Raw genomic sequence first — 21,156 nt, 5'->3', positions numbered from 1 at the left:
TCCTCCAGCATTTCTGCTTTGCTGCATTCCCCAGGTTTGCCGGAGCATCAAAGGCAGCTAACCTAAACTGTGAGCCTGGGCGAGGAATAGCAGGAAGGAGGAAAGTCAGAAGGAGGTTTCATGCCAAAGTTTGAAGTGGGATATTCCACCAGAATTGCTAGCAGCCCCAACACAGAGCAGGCTCTGATTGTTTGCAGCACAGTGTGAGCATGTGCATTGTGTGTATATGTGTATATATACATACAAGTACAAAATGAGATTCTGCTTATCCTCAAGAGTCTGCTGTGTACATGGGCAGAGGTAGAAGAAGCATTTCCTGTCTAACAGAAGGGACTGAATTAAGGCTGGTCACTGTGATCATGTAAATCTAATTGCACACAAGTGGTCTGCTGTAGTATTGGTGAGTGCACTTTCGTGGTCAATAACTGACTTACAATTTTTAGCATGAAAATATCCACACTGCTGTTAAAAGAAACAGTTTCTATATTTAAAATGACATTAAGGAGATGAATAATCCACGATGGAGGGAGGAGGGGAGAGGAACATCACTGACAGCTTCCTGGCAGAGCATTTAAGACACTGGAAAACAGACACTGAGCTGATATGTGGATAAAAACCTAGCAAGGACGTGGTGTAACAGAGGGAAGAATTTGGGTGGAGCTGCCTGCTTCCCGTCCAACCGCTTGAACAAAGAAAGAAAGGAAGAATAATGGTGGTAGTAGTGGGTTAAACGGAAAGCTGAAAACGTGAGTCGTAATGTCTTAAGACTGAATGTAGCATGATGTTGCAAAAGCACTTGCCCACCAACAAGGGCTAGGTGTCAGCACTATTGATACCTGATGGTGCATGACTGAGTACTTTCTTTTTGACCCCGCTTAAGGTATGCAAGCAGAAGATGTACATGAACTGGTAAATTTTTGTAGTAATTCTGAAGTCACACATAACCCAAAGAAGTGCCAGGCAGTGACTGGGGCATAGGAAAATGTCAGGGGTTTTGTAACCACAGACATTGCACATGTAAGTCCATCTGGTGCTACGACACTGCAAGCCTGTCATTCTGATACACGTACTGGAATGAGTGAGGAGCTCCACTGCCTATTTAAAATCTGTGCTTCGTAGACTGACTCCATCCATTTCAGTGTCATAAAGGTGTCAGCCAACAGTTCTGAAGCTGCACTAAGATCTCTGTGGAAGAGAAGACTACAGAGTACGTACGTACAGCTTTTGGCCTCCCTCAGGAAGGGGCTGATTGTGGAGTGCACTGCATGTTGTTGGGCTTCTTGTATTTTTTAATGACTCACGAGTTGGACCCTATTTCTGTTCGTCTTTCAGTGCCAAACAGAAATTGTTATTTAGGTCAAACTGCTGTTTTGGTACTAATAGAAGCAGACATCAGTTTTGTCCATGGATTTCACAGCTATGCATTTTTTTCAAAGTGAAGTTCTTTAGGCTACTGCTGACATTCAGCTGTGCTGGTCTCGCACACGCTGGCATCAGCACTACCTCTGCTGCATTACCTGCACATGCACAGTCAAGGGATGCAGCAGCAGAGCTTCTGTTCAGACATGGATCCTTTCTGTTCATGCAGGCTCTTAAGTTAAGCTACCTTGAAAGTTATTCTGTATCTGTATTACTTTGTTTGCTCTGATGTAAAAAATACTTCAAACATCATCTGGTTAGCAGCTATTCCAGGTTCTCTACTATCAGCTGAGGTCTAGAAAGCCAAAACCACCTTTTAAAACTGTTTCATTCTTTCCCATCCTCTTTGGGCTTTCCTGTAGGAGAAAGGAACCTTTCAGTTGATGTGTTTAGTTCTGAGAGGTCTTCGCACTCAGGAACAGCACAACTGAGAATTCCCTGAGATTCAGTATTTACTTAAATAGATGACAGGGTGGTTTCTGTGAAGTTTTCCAGTCCCTTTCAGACTGATCCTCTTTCACAGTACATAAATGACACAATCCAACGCTGTTCTTTGTCTTGAGCCACTGTGGTCTGCCTTTCTAGTTCTTTGTCTTCTGTTTTTGTGTTTGTTTTGGGGTTTTTTCCTCTGGTCAACTGTTTTGCCCAAACTGAGTGTCTGGAACAACTGATGCCACCCTGAAAGCTGTCTGGTAACAGAGGGATGTTCTTACATGTTTTCCTATTTTTTCCTCCTACCACTCATCAGTAAGAGTTGATATTCATGCTCTGAATTAACAGAATTTAGCTGCACCACCCACATTTCATCATGACTGTACATATGGTTCAGCTCTCACAAACAACAGGGGTGAGTTTTTATTTAGTAACTGGATGGGGGCATTTCACTGAGACTTGCAGGCACACCAACCCAGAGCTACCAGCCATCAGTCATATGCATCATTCTTGCCCTGTAACTGCAGTCTTAGGGTGCCCAGCCTTTGGCTTATTTCTTTGTCCTTCTTGTAAGTGGCTGCAGGTGTTTGAGGGGAGAGGCAGCTAGTCAAGGAATAATTACCCACCTGTGCAGGCTTTAATCATAGGGAATTATGATAGCAAAGTGGAGAGCAGGCAAGCACCTTGTGTATGTGGATGAAATCCCTGTTTGCAACCTAGACTAGCTCCATTGCACGAGGCTCTCTTCTGTTGGGGAAACAGCAAGGATACTCCTTAGGCCTCAGGAAAAAGAGGTAAGCTCTACAGCCCTAATGGTGACCTGAACCAGGGTAAGCCATACTCAGCTTGGTCTTTCTTCTCACGTTATATTCAGCTCTGAACATCCCATCCTTGTTCGTCAGCCCCTAGATTTACTAAGCCAGGTCTTCTCCTTGCAGGCAAGCTTCTACTTTATTTTTCACGTGACCCAGTCAGCCTTCTTCCTCTCATTTTGCCAAACCTTCACACTTCTCCCATTTGTGCTCTCACCATAGCTCTTCCTGTGGGGTTTTCAGAACAGCGTGTGCATCTCATTGCTCCTCAGCTCAGTAAGGGGAGCTGGAGTACAGAAGTCACAGCCTAGTATTGTTTTCTGCTAGACTGGTTCACCTGAACATGCCTGCCAGCTCCAACTGGGCCACTGGTTCCCAGCCAGCTCTCAGGAACTGTGAGAGGGGCAGGGTGAGAGGGGGAAAAAAACCAAAACAGGAGAAATCAGTAGCGGCAAGACTTGTTCTGAAGAAAAACAGGGAAAAAGTGCTGCAGACAGGCAGGCTGGTGTGGGCTGTGGGTTTCTGCTCCTGTCTAGAGGACCAGGGTGATGCACAGTGCAGTGGGAAGTTCCCCCAGAGAAAGAGAGGTGGGTTAGAGGGATAAAGGGAGCAGGAGAGAGCTGACAGAAGGAGGGCTTTGCTAACAGCACTTTGGGGCCTGCCACTACCCACTGTGGAAGCAGCATGGGATGGCTGGATGGCTGCTAATGCCAATCCTGCTTATGAGAACAGCCCTCTTTCCACTTCACCCTTCCATTGCTGAGCTCGTGGCCCAATACCTGGTAGTTGATTTTTTTTTTCACATAAAAGCATTCTTTCTGTGCTGTCAGGCCAGAAGGCCTCCTTTCTCTCCCCACTGTCTTATACTTGTCCAGCATTTGCAGCTGCTCTCCCAGAGAGCCCTGGGCTCTGCACGCTCCTACAGCCTGCATTCTCAGAAGTCTTATTTATGGCCCTATCTAAATAAGATACAGATTGTGTCTGGCACCTATGCAAATTAATCAGAGGTACATGAAACTGGGCAGGGAGGCCAGAAGGGAGGGGGGTGCTGCAAGTGAGAGAAGATGGGGCCCATGCTTATCTCTGTGTAGCAAGGCTGGTGGCCAAGAGAGACAGGGTCACACCAATCCAGATCAAAGCTGTGAAAGGAGCTGTAAAGCTATTCTGCTTGCTGCATGAACTGCTTTGCTGAAAGCAAAACTTTCTCAGTGGTCATACTGCTGCTCATGTGAAAAAGTTGTTGCATGAAAGCTCTAGAAAGGAGCCGGGTGTGAGATACCGCCATCAAACTGGGTTGGATTCAGTACTGACAGGTCTGCATTACCCCAACTCTCAACTCCTCCCCTTTGCAGAGGTCCCTGTGGCAGACCTGTGCAGTGACACCCAGGTGTAAATGAGGATGGCCCTCACATGTGTGAATCCATCTCATCTACCCGGCAAAAGATGCAGCTTTCTATAACTGGGATATCTTTGACCGTTTTCAGCAAAGGTGACATCAGCAGGGGAGCTTCATCAGAGCTCTGCAGGCACTCAGCTCCCCAGTGAGAGCACCTGCATAGAGCTCAAGATAATATGAGCTATTTGTGTTGTCTTCACGCCTTCAAATGATTCATCTTAAATCTCTCAAGGGGCAAATGGCAAAAGTTTGCCAAAAAAAACAAGGGGAATTTTGCCTGTAGGCCCAGGACAGCTCTGAGAAATAACTGTGGAGGCACCTGTTAACAGTGAGGTTACTTACATCCTTTTAGTTTTCATTGCTTTTCTTTGTTAAGGTACACTGGAAATTCTGCTGTCGGAGGATGACAGCAGTTTGGGGATGTGGTTACCTGCCTCCACTTGCTGCACTTTCAGCACTCCCTCTCAGTGGCTGAGTGGGATGGCTAGAAAATAAGGAGGATGTGGCTTCTGAATTCTGAATCATGACAGCTTTCATCCAGTGCTCCTATCTGCAGTAATTAAAACATCCACCCAAGTAATTAGACTGTAGCTGGTCTCAGGCTCCATGGGCTCACACTAGTTTCTTACATTTCTGGATTATTCATAACAATCAAGTTAAGTTTAAGGGTTTTTTTTGTTGTTGTTGTTTATTTTGTTTTGTTTTTAATCCATTAATCTGATACTAAATCAAGGGCCAAGCTGAGTAACAGCATTTTAAAAGTCATTCTGTTACTCCCACTTCTCTTTTCATTTCTTCCCCGAGGAGCTGTGAGTACCATGCTCAGCCTTTTGTAAAACCCTGCAGCAAGGTTAGATACAGGCTGCGTGCTGGGAAGTGTGAAGATATGTGAGTGAAGATATCCCAGCAATCTGATGTGAGCTGTTCCAAGCTGCCTAGGCACAGAGGACGGATTAGATGGCCTTCAGAGAGCCCTTGCAGCCCTGTTTTCTCCAGTCTTTGTAATATATATGGGAACATGATGCCCATAAATGAGATGGTTGCCTCTTGCTTCTGGAGATTTGTTTCCAGTTGGTAAACTGATTACCTATATGTGTAAACAAATCAAATATACAAACAAAAGCCTTAGGAGGCTTCCAGACTGTCAAATATGTACTTCAGGGCTCTGCTTTAGACACTAGAAGCAAGATTAATGTTTCTTCTCAGATCAGGTTGGAGTGCGTGGAAGGGAACTTCTTCCCGAAACCTACTTGGCTGGAGCTGCAGCTGGTACGGGGCAGAGTTGGGTCTCTTCCTTCCCATGCCCATGTACAGTAGGTGAATAATGCAGTGAATGATGAGCACTGGGACCTGCGGGCCCCACAAGATTCCTTTTGGTGATCTCTGAGCTGAGTTCAGCTCTGTCTGGTGATAGGATTATCTCAGTCTCTGATCAAAACCAAACAGTGATGCACTACACCCACAGATATTTCCTTTGAGAAATTGTGCTTGCAGCCTGAGGTTCATGCTGTGCTAAGCACTAAATCCAGTAGTGTGTGCAGATCAGATACTGCATTAATATCTAATCCTGTGTGTAGCTGGACACCAGGCTCAAATTCATTTATACACGTAAGCTTCACTTAATTTAATGATGACCCTGTCCCGCGTTTTCTCACGTTGAAGATTAGCTGACGCGTCTGAACTGGGAGTTACTGCAGTATTAATCATTTTCCTGGCTACTGCTTAGCTTACCCCTGAAATTCATCTTCAGGCTTTGGACCACCTTCACCCTGGAAGCTGAACAAAACTAAAATGCAGCAGTCTCAAATTCTGTCATAGCAAATCTTAAACTGCCTACATCTCACAGAAGAATCTGACAGGTGCCTTATTTGGCACTGCTCTGGTTTAGGTGCATCATTCTATTTTGTTCCCTTAATACTTTTTATTTTACTTTTTTTCAATGAAAACAGGGTTGAGGTTTAGGATTTAATCTTCTGTGGATTGCTGAGTTCAATCATAATCTCTGACCACATCACAATTAGCGGGGACATCATATTCACAATGTACATCAGAATTGAAAATGATCTTTTTTTTTCCCCTCTATGAAGGTCTGAAAGCTAAGCAGAAAAGCAATGAGAAAAGCCTACTTTCATTTCACTCGTGTTTCACGCTCTGTTTTCTCATCCTTTCTAGACTACTCCTATTCTGAATTGATTCTGTGGTATTGATTCTTAGCAAACTGTCTGTAAGCAGTTACACTTTGAGCAACATATTAAATAACGACAAGGATCTGAGTGCGTTAATTAAAGAAATGCAACGAAACAGAACTATTCTTTATGTAATCTATGTAACAGCAGAAAGGAGGCAGTCCGCGTTACGGTACTGCACTTGCTTTTCAGTTCTCTGTGTTAACCAGAAAAGACAGTCATGACCCTGCTGTTGTCTCACCCAGAGCAGGATGGCATACAGATGTGAAATACTGGGCAGGATAACTTTGGTTACCCATAACTTTCTAGGACTGATTGGAGAGCTGACTGAAGAACCCACTGAAAGACACACTCAGACAGCATACGGAAGAAAAAGCTAGTGGCTTATACCAAGGGTTATATATATTTACTACCAGAAAGAGTAGTGACAGCACCCTGTCATCTGCCCCAGCTGAACCAGTGCGTTATTGTATGTTGGCTGTAAGGAGGTTGTACTGAAGCTACCACAAAGGGGATCCCAAAATAAGCCAAACCAGCCCTTCCCTGCAGAGCTACTTCTCACTGCTGTGGGAAGCAGCAGGCATGGGGGGCCTGTGCACCATGGGCAGTGGTTGCCCGGGCAGAGGCTGCAGGCTATGTGGTGTAGGGCCTGCAATTTCACTGACGTTTGTAAGTTAAATACATGCAAAAAAATATCTTTATATCATCCCAAGCAGTAAGATAACAGGAATTAGCTCCATTCCAACAGCCGGTTGGAATTCCTGTTAACTTAGTGTTAACAGTGTTGGCATAGGTACTAAATTATTCAGGTTGTTCTACAGCATAATCTGCACTATATTTACATGTATTCTAAATATTTTATTTAAAACACTTTGATACAGCTTTCCAATTTAGATGTGTTTTAGTTTGTCTTCATCTCTGCTGTCTGTGAGAGGTTGTTTTACCGTAATTAAAACTAACCCTTACGAAATGCATTTATCCAAAATGGTTTCCTAGAAATTTTCCCCTCCGCAGACTACATTACCTTCCTGGTGCCGCAGCTGGGGGCTGATCTGCCCAGCTGGCATAAAGAGGGGTGATTTAGATCACCGAGCTCCAGCTCTTGGTTAGTGCTTTTTGCCACCATGAAATGCTTCAGGAATTAAGGCATACCAGAAAACTCACTCGAATTGCGTTTTAAAAAGCATTTTCCACAAGTGACTATGTTAGCAGACATTATTGTCACCAGAAAGCCTCTGCTAATCTTACAAAGCATCTGCGATGAATAATCTTCCCCTCCCCCCATTCTTATTTGCTGCCAGAAACAGCTTATAAATGCTTACTTGAAATCTCTGCCAATTTTTGTTTTTAGGCACGCTGTTGTAAATAGAGAGTATTTCCACCGATCTGGGTAGGATCTCTCTGGATTTACACGGGTGTGAATGAAACCCAAATTTCGCCTGGTCTGTTCTCAGCTGCCCCTCACTGCCCTGCAAGCTGCGGTGCTGCCGCCTCTGCTGCTGGTGGAAGGCAAGTGCTCGAGTCCAGCCTGTCTGTCGCTGACAAATTATTATAAACAGATTTGAACAAATATTTCTTTACAAAACAAACTGGTCAGCAGGCTCCAGGCTCTATTCTCCTGATGCATTTTACAGGAAATAATATCAAGTTAGCTATTATGAAACTACCCCCTCCTCACACACACGTAATTGCTTCCAGCTTTCTGATTATTACCCTTTCCTTAACTGATAGAGTGAGAAGAGAAATAAAAATATCTCCATACAGTGGGCCAAATCCTCATCTGGTATAAATCGACATAGCTCCATCAAAGTCAATAAAACCATGCTGATTTACACCAGTTGAGGAGCTGATGCACTGTAATTTTTTACTTGCTTTTAAAAATAAAACCTTATGTGATTGTGTAACCAGCATTGCAACAGCGACCAGCATTTCCTTTTGTGAACTCAACATGTGCCCTCAACTTTCAAACATGTTCACTTAGTCCTACCGATAGTTTTCCTCACCTTCTGGCACAACGCTCCCACCACCCTTTTACTGAGCCAGCATCACCACAGAGGTGCAAACTGTGCTGAATGAAAGGCAGACACAAATTAGTATTTTTATAGAGTAATGAGGAGAAGGAATGATGTTCTGCCACTATTCCTTCACACAGAAGAGGGAAAAGAGGTAAGTAACAAAAGATAAGACAATTGTTTCTCTGTTGGCTTTCTCTGTGGTCCCCACAACACTTTGCAGCTAGCTGACATATATTAGCACTACCAAGTAATTAGCATTATACCAGTATTATATGACAGTATTGTGAACTACTATTATAGTTTAAGTTTCTTTAAGTCATCTTTAAAACATACAACAAGACATACAAGGTTTACTGCAGCTGATAGAAACTGTGTACTCTGCCTGGACAACATGAGCTTTCTAAAATCTCTCTTCAGCCTTCACTGCAGGCTGTTAAACACATCGTGGATCTTTTGGGAATGCTCTGTCTCTTGTTCTGATCAAGAGTATAAGTTATAGAGATGCTCCATGGAAATCTTTTACATCCGTTGTAGGAGCTGTGTGCTTTGCAGTGTGGTCTGTCTCAAATCTGTCTACTTTTTGACTGGTTGTTTTGATTGATTTGTACGTGCAGCAGTTCATGACAATTACAAAAGCATCCTGAAAAAATCTGAATAATTTATTGTTAATGTCGACATAGTTTTGTCTTGGCTCAGCAATGGACTTTAATATTAATAAAACTTGTATTAATTAATCCTTGGCAGTTATCAGCAGCGAATAGCATGCTGGTAGTTCTCTGAAAGTTAATGGTGCTGTTTCTTTGGAGGTTCATAGCCTGTAATTTCCAGCACCCTTATTGTGTACTTTAACAGGTCACGGTGCAATAAAAAATTGCGAGAGCGTATATTTCCAGGTGATTTGTGCAGAATCTGGACAAGGTAATGCTCACTTTAAAATACATATTCCATTCCTTTGAGTAACATCTTCAAAATCATTCTGTGATGTCTGGAATTTAGTTGCAAAGATTGATTTAGAATTTAGTTGCATATTCTGGTCCCTGTTTTAGTGTACAATTTTTAATTCATGGGCCAGCCTGAAATGGATTCAGACTTGATTGTAAAGCTTCTTGCAGTAAGACTTGAAAATTTCCTCATCATATTTGGAAGGTACCTCTGCACTATATTGATACTGGTTTGATTTGGAAAAGATATCACAGATTGCTTATCTCAGCCTGGGAGACCTCTGCTGCTGAGGTCCGGTTTTTACTGTAACCTCTATTTTGTTGAGAGGATTTGTCACCTGGTTGAATGAATGACTGAGACATGGATGCAGAAAAATCCAATTCAGATCCTTCATTAGCCATCTGTTTCCATGGCAAGATATGACTTGAAAATACAATCTAGCCCCCAGAGAAAATAGTGGTTCCCCAAGAACCATTTAAACAGATATTTATAGGCATACGCTCTCCAGATCTGTGCAGAGGAAATGAAAATAAAGCACACACAAATTGGCAACCATTCTCCAGTCAGTCAGGATTGAAAGAGTGGCCCAGTCTGTAAAGGAAGACAATGGTAGATCTTGCCAAGTAGTTCTGTCACACATAGGGTAGGACAGCCTTGCATAACTTGGGCAAGAAGCATCAAGTCCTGCTGGGGACAAACAAAAGTAATTTGAAGTACCAGGTCCTGTCCTCCCTGGTGCTGATGGGGACAGACAAGTCCTTCCCAATTGAAGCTGCACAAGGAATCAAGCAGAGTTTTGCTTCCCTAGAAAGTGCAGTCATTTACAGTCAGGAGATGTCAGGGTTTATGGGACGCTTACTTTCAAGCTGTGAGGTTAATAGCCCAGGGATGCCCTCTATAAAGCTGACCCCATTTCCTACATGGCAGCAAGAGCAATAATAATATGGCAGTGCCCACACTCATGAGGCTTGAGCTTTTCCTGGGAAAGTCACAAATTGTTCCTTGAGAAAGTGGTGTCAGCCACTATCAAGATGGAAGAGTTGGAGGCTGAGTCCCCACAAACCATTTGCCTGTAGGTTGGAGATGGGCACCCAGACCAGTGCAGTGCCCTGTTCTGGGCTTTGGCTTTGACTGCTGGAAGCTCATTGAAGCAGGGTTTTCCAATGAAATGGTTCCAGCTGTGAGCTCTTTTCATCAGAAAATGCAAATCTAACCAGCTACAAGCCCAGCTTCTTTCCTCCAAGTCATATGGAATAGGCACAGAAGATTTAGGTAATGTCTCAGACTTGTCTTCCTTTTTATTTGTAGCAAAAAATTGTATTTTGTTCCTAAGTAAGGCAACAAAGATTGGGGAAAACAAACAAAAGAACAAAAAAACAAAAACAAAACCCCACACGGCACCGCCTTGTCTTAAATATGCTGGAGCTTTGTGGCACCTTTTACACTGGATTCTTGGCCTTACAGACTAGAGGAACCTGAAAGTGTACTGGATATGAAGTCAAAGCAGCTTGTTACCCAACTTGCTTTCTTCCACAGAGTATTGAAATATTAAGAACACAGGCAAATAATGCTTAGATACTTTCTTTGTTTGCATGGAGTTGCATTTGTTTGTTTGAAGCCAAGCTGGGTGGAGAATTTTGCATTTTATGTCTTTGCGGTGAATTGTGTGGCTCTGAAATGTGAGTAAGATAAGATCACAAACAAGTAAAAACATGTGTAGGCTGAAAAATCAATATGTTTCAAAATAACCGTTGAGAAACAAATTATTCCTGTATTAATGTGCTGAAAACTAGGTTTAGGATTCTGCTATGGCTGATAATGGTACTAACATCTAATGCAGTACTGCCAGAAATTAGATCTGCTTTCTTAGTCAGATGTTAATCACGTCACCACCTAGAAGTAAGGAACTCAAAAAGCTGATAATGGTAAATGCAATATTAAGGAATTTTCTGAGCTTCCTATTCTTTGCATAATAATTAGGTCTTAACAACAATAGTTCTTTTTAATCACTTGTGCTGAGGTTGGCTCTTTCCATTTGCCCTGAAATTTTCCAATGTTTTAGCTGAATTACCCAGAACAGCTACTCCCTTGTTAAAGATGTTCCTGTTTTTCAATTCAGGATTCAACGTCATTGTCACTGAAGGGTGGCAGAATTCCTGCTAACTTAATCACATTCAGACCTATACCATGCCTAACATCAGAAAGCCATTAATGACTAGCCTATGCCAACCAAAGTCTGCTTTGTCTGTGATGACACATCTTAAAAATAGTTTCCTCTGAATGAAATCTATGTTTCTGTACTGAATTAGTACTTGCTGGGAGTCACTCAGTGATCCTTACAATTTTGCTCCAACACCCACTGCCCTTGAGAAGCACCTCAAGAAGCCATTCCTAATATGATACAATTCAGGAACAGCTAAAGACAATAACTGAAAACTGTAGGTTACCAGCAATGTAAAGATTTAGTTTGCCTTCAGAACCTGGCATTTCTTTTTTCAGCCTGTCCTTTGCTTAGAACACTCAGGAATGCTACGGGATTTAAACACTTGACTTTTCGGGAATAATCCTAAGAATCCACAATCTCTGTGCCTGGTACATAATTCACATAAGACAGAACTGAACATTTCCTGTTTATATTTCTCTCTATATGTTGAAGTCTCCTGAGTGCTGGATTTGTCTACAAGTCAGCCACGTATGTACTATAAACATCTGCATATTTACAACGTGGAATTCCCCAAATTCTCAATACCTCAGATGATGATCGACATTTAAAGAAGATACACATGGAATTACAGTCTCATCCTCTCTACAGGTACGTATTTGTTCAACAGCAGTCTTTAGAGAAATGCTGTGTCAACAGGCAAAGGGATGGACTGCTGAGCTCAGAGGCTGTGGGAGAACTGCTGAAGGGCAGCTGGGATGGGAACAGTGAACCAGGGTGGGTGTTAATTCAGTCCTTCCACATAGCCAGAACAACTCAAGCAGCCTATCAAGGCACACCATGCGGAGACTTACCTTTCATTTGTTCATTTCAGATAACATTTTTAAGCATAATTGGCTTGTCTATATAGATGTTTTCCAGTATGAAAAGATAGTGCTACATAAAAGTATTTGAACAAAAACAAGGAAATCTTCCTAGTGGAACTCATACTAACAGTGCTCAAGATGGAATTTGGACCATAGCCCTGAACTGGGAGCGTGTCAGTTTCTCTGGTTTTTATGACAAGGGTGAGAAGTGCAGATTAAGGCTTGCAAAAGGAAAATCCTTACATGTTGTGTTAAATGGCAGAGGAAAGAGAAGAAATAAATAACAAAAGAATGACCTCCTTTGTAACCTATTTAACCTATTTTCTTCCACATGCCCCCCAAGTTCCAACTTTATTATCTTGGACATTTTTAAACAGCTGTGAAATCACTTGTTACTTGCCAATTACAGTTTAACTTTGGATAATCAATGACCACAGCCACTCTTGAAGAAGAAAAACAAGTTGGCAGCTGTGACTATGTGTTAAAAGGGATGTTTATGACTGCATGATTAAGAACAGCCGTTGGAAGGGATCGAGACTGGCAGGAAAGGTAAGGCCAGAGACAGTGAGTGGGACCAGGGCATACAGAAATGGCTTGTCTGAAAGAAGGTACGAGCTTCTTGGAGTGCTGGGAGCCTTGCACACATAGTGTTGACTCACTGTAATTCCCAAGGGAGTGGGGCTTTCTAGCTTGGAGAAACAGGAGCGAAACTTCAAATCTGGTCATATTTGGAATTTTTTGTTAGATTGTGGCTTCATCTCATTCTAGGAAGGCTCGCTGTGTTAAGATTTGATCCTATAACTCAAAGGACTGTAACTCCTAACTGTCTTTACTGTGTCTTGCCAGCTGTTTGCTCTACATCTGGGATCCTTCTGGAGTTGTGGTACTGTACAGCACAGCTTGATTAGATTCTACAGCTGGTCTCCCAGAACTTTTGCACTCCTAGCAGTCTTCCAGTTCTCTCTTGCTGCTCTGACCCAAGATGGGATAGGCTGTAGCATCTCCCCATTTACTGAAGCAGAAAGCCACAAGAACACAACCTGAGAGAGGAGAAAGCACTCCTGGGGACAGGCTGAGTAACAGAGGTAGGGGGATAAAGTGGCCAACGTTTGCAAGAGCAGGAGTCTCATTTCATGGACTTCTTGTCCAAGCCTTTCAAGGGTTACTCCTACTGTAAAAAAACTGTTTTCCATCCCAGGAGACCCAGGCACACAGCATTTTGTGTTCCTTTGATACTTGTGTTGGATTTTCTTAGACATAACCTATTAAAATATATCATACTTTAGGCTACAGAATTGATGGCTAAAAACATGGGAAAGCTGTATTCAAAACAAAAATCAAAATACAATGTGGCATTAACGGAATCCAAAGAGAATTCATAAAGTAATACAGACACAGTCTTTATTTTTCCCAACATGTTTAATGTGTGCCTTGCTTGAAACATACCATAACACACATTACTTGTTTAGAATAAGAAAACCACTTATGACAGTACTCGATGGCATCTGCCATTACAAGATACTTAAAAGCATTCTTAAATACTATAAATATTGCAATGAACTGTGACTTCTGCCTCTCTTGAAAAGTCTTTATAACATCAGAGCAAAGCTAACTTTGATGTATGCTACTGCTGTAAAACTGGATATGACAGCCCAATGCTGAGTTGTGTTTCTGATTGATAAGAATGCACTTTAGGTAATACAGCAATTTACTTTATGTAATGATCTAAATTCTAAATTATGCCAGAACTAGAGATTCTAGGAAACTGATGTGTTCAAAGATGTAAATAAATATGAAAAAGAAGAAGAGAAAAACTGTAAAGGAAAATGCTAACAGAAATGTTATAAATCCAATACGGAGTATCTTGTAGAATATTCTGTATTTTTTATTCTATATTTTTAAAATTGGGCTGTGACAAGGTGAATTTCTCCCTTTGCAGTTAATATTTATGTACCACTCACTTTCCTTGCAGACCATCAGAACACTCAACTGAATCATTTGCACAACCTTTTTCTTATCTTTCCACAAGACAAAGTTCACACAGAGAGATAAGGAGACAGAGCAAATCAGAAGGTGAGTTCTGAAATGATGAAAAGAGCCAGGATTCAGCCAGGAATCATTGCTGCCTTCTAAATTCTTTGGCTGTCATGTTTTCATCTTTCTTGCCTGGCTGTTCAAAACATGATACTGACAAAAATCCTTTGAAACGGGGTTTTTATGCACCTGCAAGAACAAGGGGCATCATCATCACTTACACCAGTGAAGCAGCTGTAAACCATTTAAGATCAGCATCTCTTTCAGGTGTCCTTGTTCTTTTCTCAGTTAGACCTGGAAGAGCTTGCACTTGGAGAACCTTTGCTGCTACTTCATTTTCCTAAGGAAACCCAGTTAGTTTATGGTATTTCCAGACTTACTTATTGATTGATTTTGTGTATGTGTTACTTGGTTTACTTCAAGTGATTATGAACTGCTCTCTGTAGGCTGCATTGTTGCAGCAGCAAGCAAGCTCACTTAGTTTGATGTGCAGTGTTCTCTTTTCCTCATAGCTGGCCCTACCTGTCTCTTAGATGCACATGGAGAGTTGCTCTCACTAAACATCTGATTGCTGTAAAACTTGCGAATAATTTTGGGTTTGTTTGTTTGTTTTGTTTTGTTTAGATGCAATTATTTGAGTCTTTGAATTAGCACATCTGTTGGGAGGCCAAAGGGATAATACCAACTCTGTCTCTTTCTCTGTAAATAGACAGTACACAATTCATTTTTCCTAAATCCTGTGCTTGGCCCTCAGGTCCATTGAATGACTATTTCCCTCTTTTCTTTCTTGTTCCTTCTCACAAAGCGCAGTACCCAGTCAGGCCCAAGATTTGTAGCTAGTTCTAAAAGGGCAAAGGTTCCACATGACTCTAGGCAACAGGAACACACGCACATACAAATCTGTCTCTTTGCTCCAGGCAACTGCTAGGCAGAGGGTTGGGTTTTTGTTCTGTTTTTGTTTGGGCTTTTTTCCCCCTGGAGGAAACGCCTTTGCTCTTAAAGCATTCTCATCGACCTGGGAAAATCACACAGGATTACTTCTTGCTCAGGTCTTCATATTCAGCCCATCGCGTTGGATAGCTGCTGCTTCCAGAGCCATTGCTGTCTAAAGACACGCGGCCCAGGGTACCCCAAGTTTAGCCCAAGCTAATAAATCAAACCTGTTGGTGTTGCTATTAATAGTTTTCAGCATTGTAAAATGTTGACTTTTTAATTACTACATCAAACTTCACCATTTTCTCACCAGAAGCTTGAGAGCAAGATTGCATAAAGCAAGCAATGAGAACTCAAAAAATAATGGTACCCGGGCTGATCCACTGGATACCAAAGAAAAGTAAATGTGTGGAATCCTATTGGTTGGTGTGAAAAGTAGCAGTTTCTTATTGCTGAGCTGATCTTTCTTCATCCAAAGATGACTTTAAAAAAATTAATGTTTTTTTGTTAGAAGGGTTGCAAGTTTTGTGTCATTGTTCTGCAATGTGGATAATTACTCCATGGCTCTTAGCTCTGGGCTGCTCCTGAGGCAGACCCACAGCACAATGGGTACGTACAGCTTGTCCCATGTGCTCTGGGCATCAGAGCTGAGAATGGGACAAGGGCTGTCGCAGTGGGTCTGTGCCCTTCTGAGTTGTTCCTGGCCATGTGAACACGTTTATGGCTGGGGCAGTTAAGCTGCTGGCCCTGGAGCTGTTTGGAGCCGCTGGAGCCATGCCAAGGATCTGGCTCAACTGATAGATTTTGTTTTCAAGTTGCACAAGCACAAGTAACCTGCAAGGCTCGATTAATTTTTTCCGTAAAATTGTTAAGTTCAGATAGGATTACCTTTATAGCAGCCACACAGGGATCCCATGTCAGCATTTGTCATCTTACCTTAACTGCCCTCCCTAGAAACTGCATCCACACCTATAAGCCTTTGGGTCTGGCCTTACAGCTGATATTCTGACAGTCAGCAGAGTCCTGCCTGCAGAGGTTGGGTGATATTCGCCTTCTGTTTTTTAAAACTGTAGAACATATTCACCCCCCGAAGTAAAACCTCCAACCTCAGCCCATATTATTATTATTATTTAGGACAAAACTGCCCAGGTTTCATCCTGAAGCAAAGAGTGATTTCAATGGGCTTGAACTTAAAAGTGTGACGTTCCCTACTTGTACTCATGGTTTTTTCCTTATTGTTTGCCCTACCTCTGCATTCTTTAAAAGTTCAAAACAAGTTCCTCTTCTAAAGAGGCTTCTGCACAGGCTCTGGAACATGTTGTGTAAGGGTGAAACATACATGAGTTGAACTGTGTGGCTGGTGGCTGTTTGCAGAGCTCACAGCAGGACCAAGGGTGGGATTTGGGAAGATTATGTTAAGTAGGAGTTGGAAAAATCCCCTCCTGCGTTCCCTACCGCTGCAAAAACAGAACGATTCGCAGGAGCCTGTATCCTACTGCAAAGGACCATAAAACTGAGGGTGAGACGGGGCAGGCTGACCAGCCCCGGGCGGCACGCGTGCAGCGCCACGCCGCCATTTGGTGCGGAGCGGAGCGGGCCCCCAGGGCGAGGCGAAGGCGGTTCCGCCCCAGGCGCGGCTCCCGGCGGGGCACCGCAGAGAAGCGCTTCCTGCCCGCCGCCGGCGCTCGCCCCTCGGCCTGCCCGGGTTAAGCTGAAGAGTGAGCAAAGCCTCAAAATGGTGGTAAGGTAACACTTTGCTATAGAAAGGGAAAGGGGAACTTCACAGAAACCAAGACAAAGGGTAACTGTACATTTAAAAGTGCAGGGAAAGGGGGAATTGCAGACACTTAGTCAAAATAAAGCCAGAGAAGAGGGCAATAAAGATAAGAAGAAACTGTCCGGAGACCTCTGACAAGAAGGATTAGATCCTCCCCCCCGGCACGATGATTGCCAACATTGGAGAATCATAACAGCATATACAACACCCCAAGAAGAAAACAGAAGGAAGAAATTCCCCCACAAAACATCGGCAAAGGCTACTGGGGGTCCGCGAGTGAGTGGAATGGCGTCAGGGGGAATGAGGGAATGGGTTCTGGCGCGGGGAACGGGCCATTTAGAATGTAAGGATGAATATGAATCACAACTGAGTGGAGTACTATGATTATGTATTAGCTTAACCTATATCTGTAACACACTTTTCTCTTTACGGTGTGCAAGTTTGGTGGAGCTATCCCCCTTGCACCCGGCGCTGCGCAACGCTGGAATAAACATACCTGCTTTATAACCCATCTCTGGATTATAGAGTTTGATTCCGCAAGTCAAAGCTTTAACCGAGCCTTATCGAAGCGGACCGCACGCGCACGCTGCCAGGCGGAGGCGGCGCGCAGCCGGCAGTGGGGCCGCTCCACAGGCTGCCTGCGAGTCCCCTTCGTCCCGCACGGAGGGGCGGCGATGCGTTGGGGCGCGGGGCAACACCGCGCCGCGATCCCCTCCCTCCCCGGCTCCCGTGCAGCCGCTGCCGCCAGGGGGCGCCGCAGTCGGACCGCCCGCCTGCCCCGTGCGGCTCCGCGGGCGGCGGGACGGAGCGAGCCGGGACCCCGCGGGACCCGGGTCGGTGCCGGGGGGCGCGGAGCGAAGGCGGGCGGTGCGTCGGGATGGCGGCTCGGGGGTAGATGTTTCGGTCCGGTGGATGTACGTCCCTGTCTCCCGGCCGAGCGGGGGCGAGAAAATGTCCGTCCCTGCCCCGTCGGGAGGGAGCCGCCGGCGTGTAGGCACCGCGGTGGCACGTCGGCTGTTAAAGTCCCGCTGGTTAGCAGCGATTCCGAGCTGCTCGCTCGGCAAATCGAGGAGTTTTCGCTTGTCGCTGCAATCCCCGGGACCGGCAGCGCGGAGCGGGGGGCGCTCGGAGGCGGCGCTGCCGCCGGGCGGGCACTGCGGGATGGGAGAGCGCTGATACTGTTCGCTTTTGCAAACGCTGTAAAATGTTACAACTTTTCATACCGACGTTTAATGTGAGCACTGAAATATTTCATATCTGTTGGCTTCAGAAGTCGGTTATGAGCTCTGCGGTTGCGGATCTCATTGAGAACGTGGCCACTGACATAAAACGGAGCGTTGTTTCCTGGTGCACCTTTTCCAATCTTCCTGATTTTTACCAGTTGTCCTAATGCCAAAAGCTCCCTCAGTACTGTGTGAAGTATCGCTGCTAGAGGGAAAAAGAAAAGGGGGAAAAAAGTTTTCTTTCAACTTAGGCCAGCTGCGAGATGCTTTTACCCAAACACACATACATGATAATACTGGATACGTTCTCAGTTGCACAACAGGAGAGACACAGAGTTGAGGCCATGCTATGCCTTGCATTCGTATGACTGTACATGCAGAGCAGGCAGTTCTCTCCCTGAGCCTTTAGTTTTGTTGCCAATGTACAGTGCACTGACTCACAGCGTCTGATAACTGTCTCAATTCAGCCTTAAACTTGGGTCCCTGTAGAGATGCATAAAGATACATTGCACCACTAGAAGGTGTTCCTATAGAACAAAGTCAGTTCAAATAGAAGCATTTTTACATTATACCTACGTCCGTACTGTGGAGTTGTACTAAATCGGATCTCAGCTCCTGTAACTTCTACCTCTGAACATGGTTTAGGGTCATGAAGTGTCTTTGCTTTCTGTGTAGGAACTTGGTGCTTGTGCTGAATTAGTACTAATAACAAAAGAAAGCGTGCATTTTCTTTCCTGTTGTGTATGCTTAGCAGTACAGTGGCACAGTAACACTCTACTAACTTGGTGTCTGTTTTGAGCCTTCCACAGCCAGCAAGACCAAAGCAAGCACTGGATTTATCACTTTCAAGTTGTTTTCCTTGCATGTTTTGTATAAAATAAACATACTTTCAAGTGCCTGAGTTTAAGAAATGTAGAAATCCCATCAGTATCTCCATTTCCCTGGAGCATGAGGCCCCAGAAGGGGCAGTGTGACAGTGGTGTACATCTAACACATGCCTGTCCCCAGCGCTATGGGAGGAGGGAAGGTCATCGTGGGTCTGTGCCGAGGGAGCGCTCCTTCCAGAGGATGCCCTTTGCATGTAGCATTCCCCTAAACAATATTTTGTGACTGTGACCACCACTCCAGTGTTAGGTGCATCAGGTCTGGATGCCTCTGCCAGCACCCTGCTAATACAAGCTCTTCAGGGAAAACCAAGAGGCTGAAATCAAACTACAGGCTGTCTCGCACCCAGGACAAGACACTGCTTTATGCTTGCCCTTGTCTCCCCGAGCTGAAGCAGTTCCTGTGTGTAAGTGCTGTGTTGGAGCTGTTCCATGGCAGGACCAGCCTGTGAGATGCCATGTGGGGAGGCATCAGGGGTGCTGCCAGGCAGGATGAGGCTCAAGGAGCTGCTGGCTTCTTTCACACCTCTCCTGTTCAGCATCTACAGTCAGAATGGTGCCTAAGTGGTTAATCTCTGTGCTTCAGCTTTCCTACAGCGCTCTGTGAGAGATGAGCAAGACAGAGGAAAATAATTTGGGTTCCAAAGCAGCCTTGTATTACACGGGTAAGTCAGAATACCAGTAATGATCATGAGTCATTACATTTGTCAAACAAATGGCTCAATGAAGACCCATCATGGTGTGTATTTGGGCAGAATTTTATGATTCAGATTGGCTCATTCCTGTAATCCTGGACTAAATGACCCAGACCAGGGACAGGGCCAACTCCTCTTCATGTGCTACTAAGCGGCAACTACAATGCATGGGATCCCTTTCCACAAGCAAACAGATTTGGCTAATCTCAGTATTACTGCAAAAAGATGTTGCAGCTGTTATACAGCAAAGCCATGAAGTACAGCAACATCCTTCATACAATGGGTTCCACTCGTCAGCTGACAGAAAGGCGTTCAATATAATTAATTACAATAATGTCAGTGCAAGCTTAGTAAATGGTTAGTATTCTGCAGCTCTAGGTTTCTTACTCTCAGATTTGACCACATAAAGAATATCTTGCTGACTCAGGTCCAGATTTCAAACAGTTTGATGCAAGGTGTTTAAAGTGCCGTACATCACCCAAGGAGTGAGAATGCACATATGTAGAAGAAAGTATCAAGTTCACCCATCAGAATCATTAATCAGTCATTGGTCATGCTAAGTAGTGGTTGGCAATGAGAAATCCAGCATTAGTGTCAGGAAATTACAGTAGCGTCAGTACTCTGTATCCTGTGCATTATAACTGTATCTAAGAAAATGCAGTACCAATCCTCTCTGAAGTTAAGCTGGTTTCAGAGACACTGTTAGGAAACGAAGAGTGGTTTCACAACGTGATTTTATCATTTTGTAATCAGGTCAGAAGCCAATGATACATGGTCATCGCTGCACAGTAGATGAGGTCAGAGTTCCTCCTCACTTGTATAAGGTTATCAGCCTAAATACCTCTAATAGCCCTTTCTGAGAGGGGAAAAAATAGGTATGATTAAAGGAAATCTTAAAGGAGCGTATCCCCTAATTTGTGGAGCTTTAAGAGCTTTAAGCATGCAGTGTCCATTAAAAGCAGGGAGAACTACATGTCTAAATCCTACCAAGCTGTGGAGGGGAAATAAGAAATAATAATAAAACAAAGGAACACAGAATAACAGAGTAGTTCTTATACAGAACACTTCAGTGCTCCCAGGGGGCTTGGTGAGAGATGGGCCCTGGTGCTTATTGTGGTATCAAAACTCAGCAATAGGCAAAGCAGGCTCTGGGCATGACATGCTGCCCTCCCTTCTATTACAGCAAGTAAGATGCTGTGTTGAGACCATCAAGGAACTACCGAATAAATATGAATATGTCAAAAATTCATTGAACGTGGGGATTGATTCTTTACTTCCTCCTTTATTTGTCTCTTGTGAAAGAAACAAGTGCTGAATGTACCCAGTGGCAGAATAAAGAATCTGCTATCCTTGTGGTTACAGAACTGTTCTAAATGCATGT

At 43.9% G+C, this 21,156-nt stretch overlaps 1 long non-coding RNA gene across 2 annotated transcripts; it reads left to right on the top strand.

Annotated features, from left to right (window-relative positions):
* The first annotated feature begins 7,917 nt into the window (after positions 1-7,917).
* LOC107315055 lies at positions 7,918-17,138 on the top strand. 2 transcript variants are annotated; one of them, XR_001555773.2, is made up of 5 exons: positions 7,918-8,411; positions 11,859-12,014; positions 12,639-12,778; positions 13,076-13,314; positions 14,202-17,138. It is a non-coding gene; the product is annotated as an uncharacterized LOC107315055 (long non-coding RNA). The 2 variants fall into 2 exon arrangements; XR_001555772.2 differs by lacking the exon at positions 7,918-8,411 and having other exon boundaries at positions 10,579-12,014.
* Positions 17,139-21,156: the final 4,018 nt, after the last annotated feature.

The sequence above is a fragment of the Coturnix japonica genome, chromosome 5 (assembly GCF_001577835.2).
Source record: "Coturnix japonica isolate 7356 chromosome 5, Coturnix japonica 2.1, whole genome shotgun sequence".
NCBI lineage: Eukaryota > Metazoa > Chordata > Aves > Galliformes > Phasianidae > Coturnix > Coturnix japonica.
The sequence above is the reverse complement of the archived record's forward strand: the minus strand, read 5'-3'. Positions and strand labels throughout refer to the sequence as shown.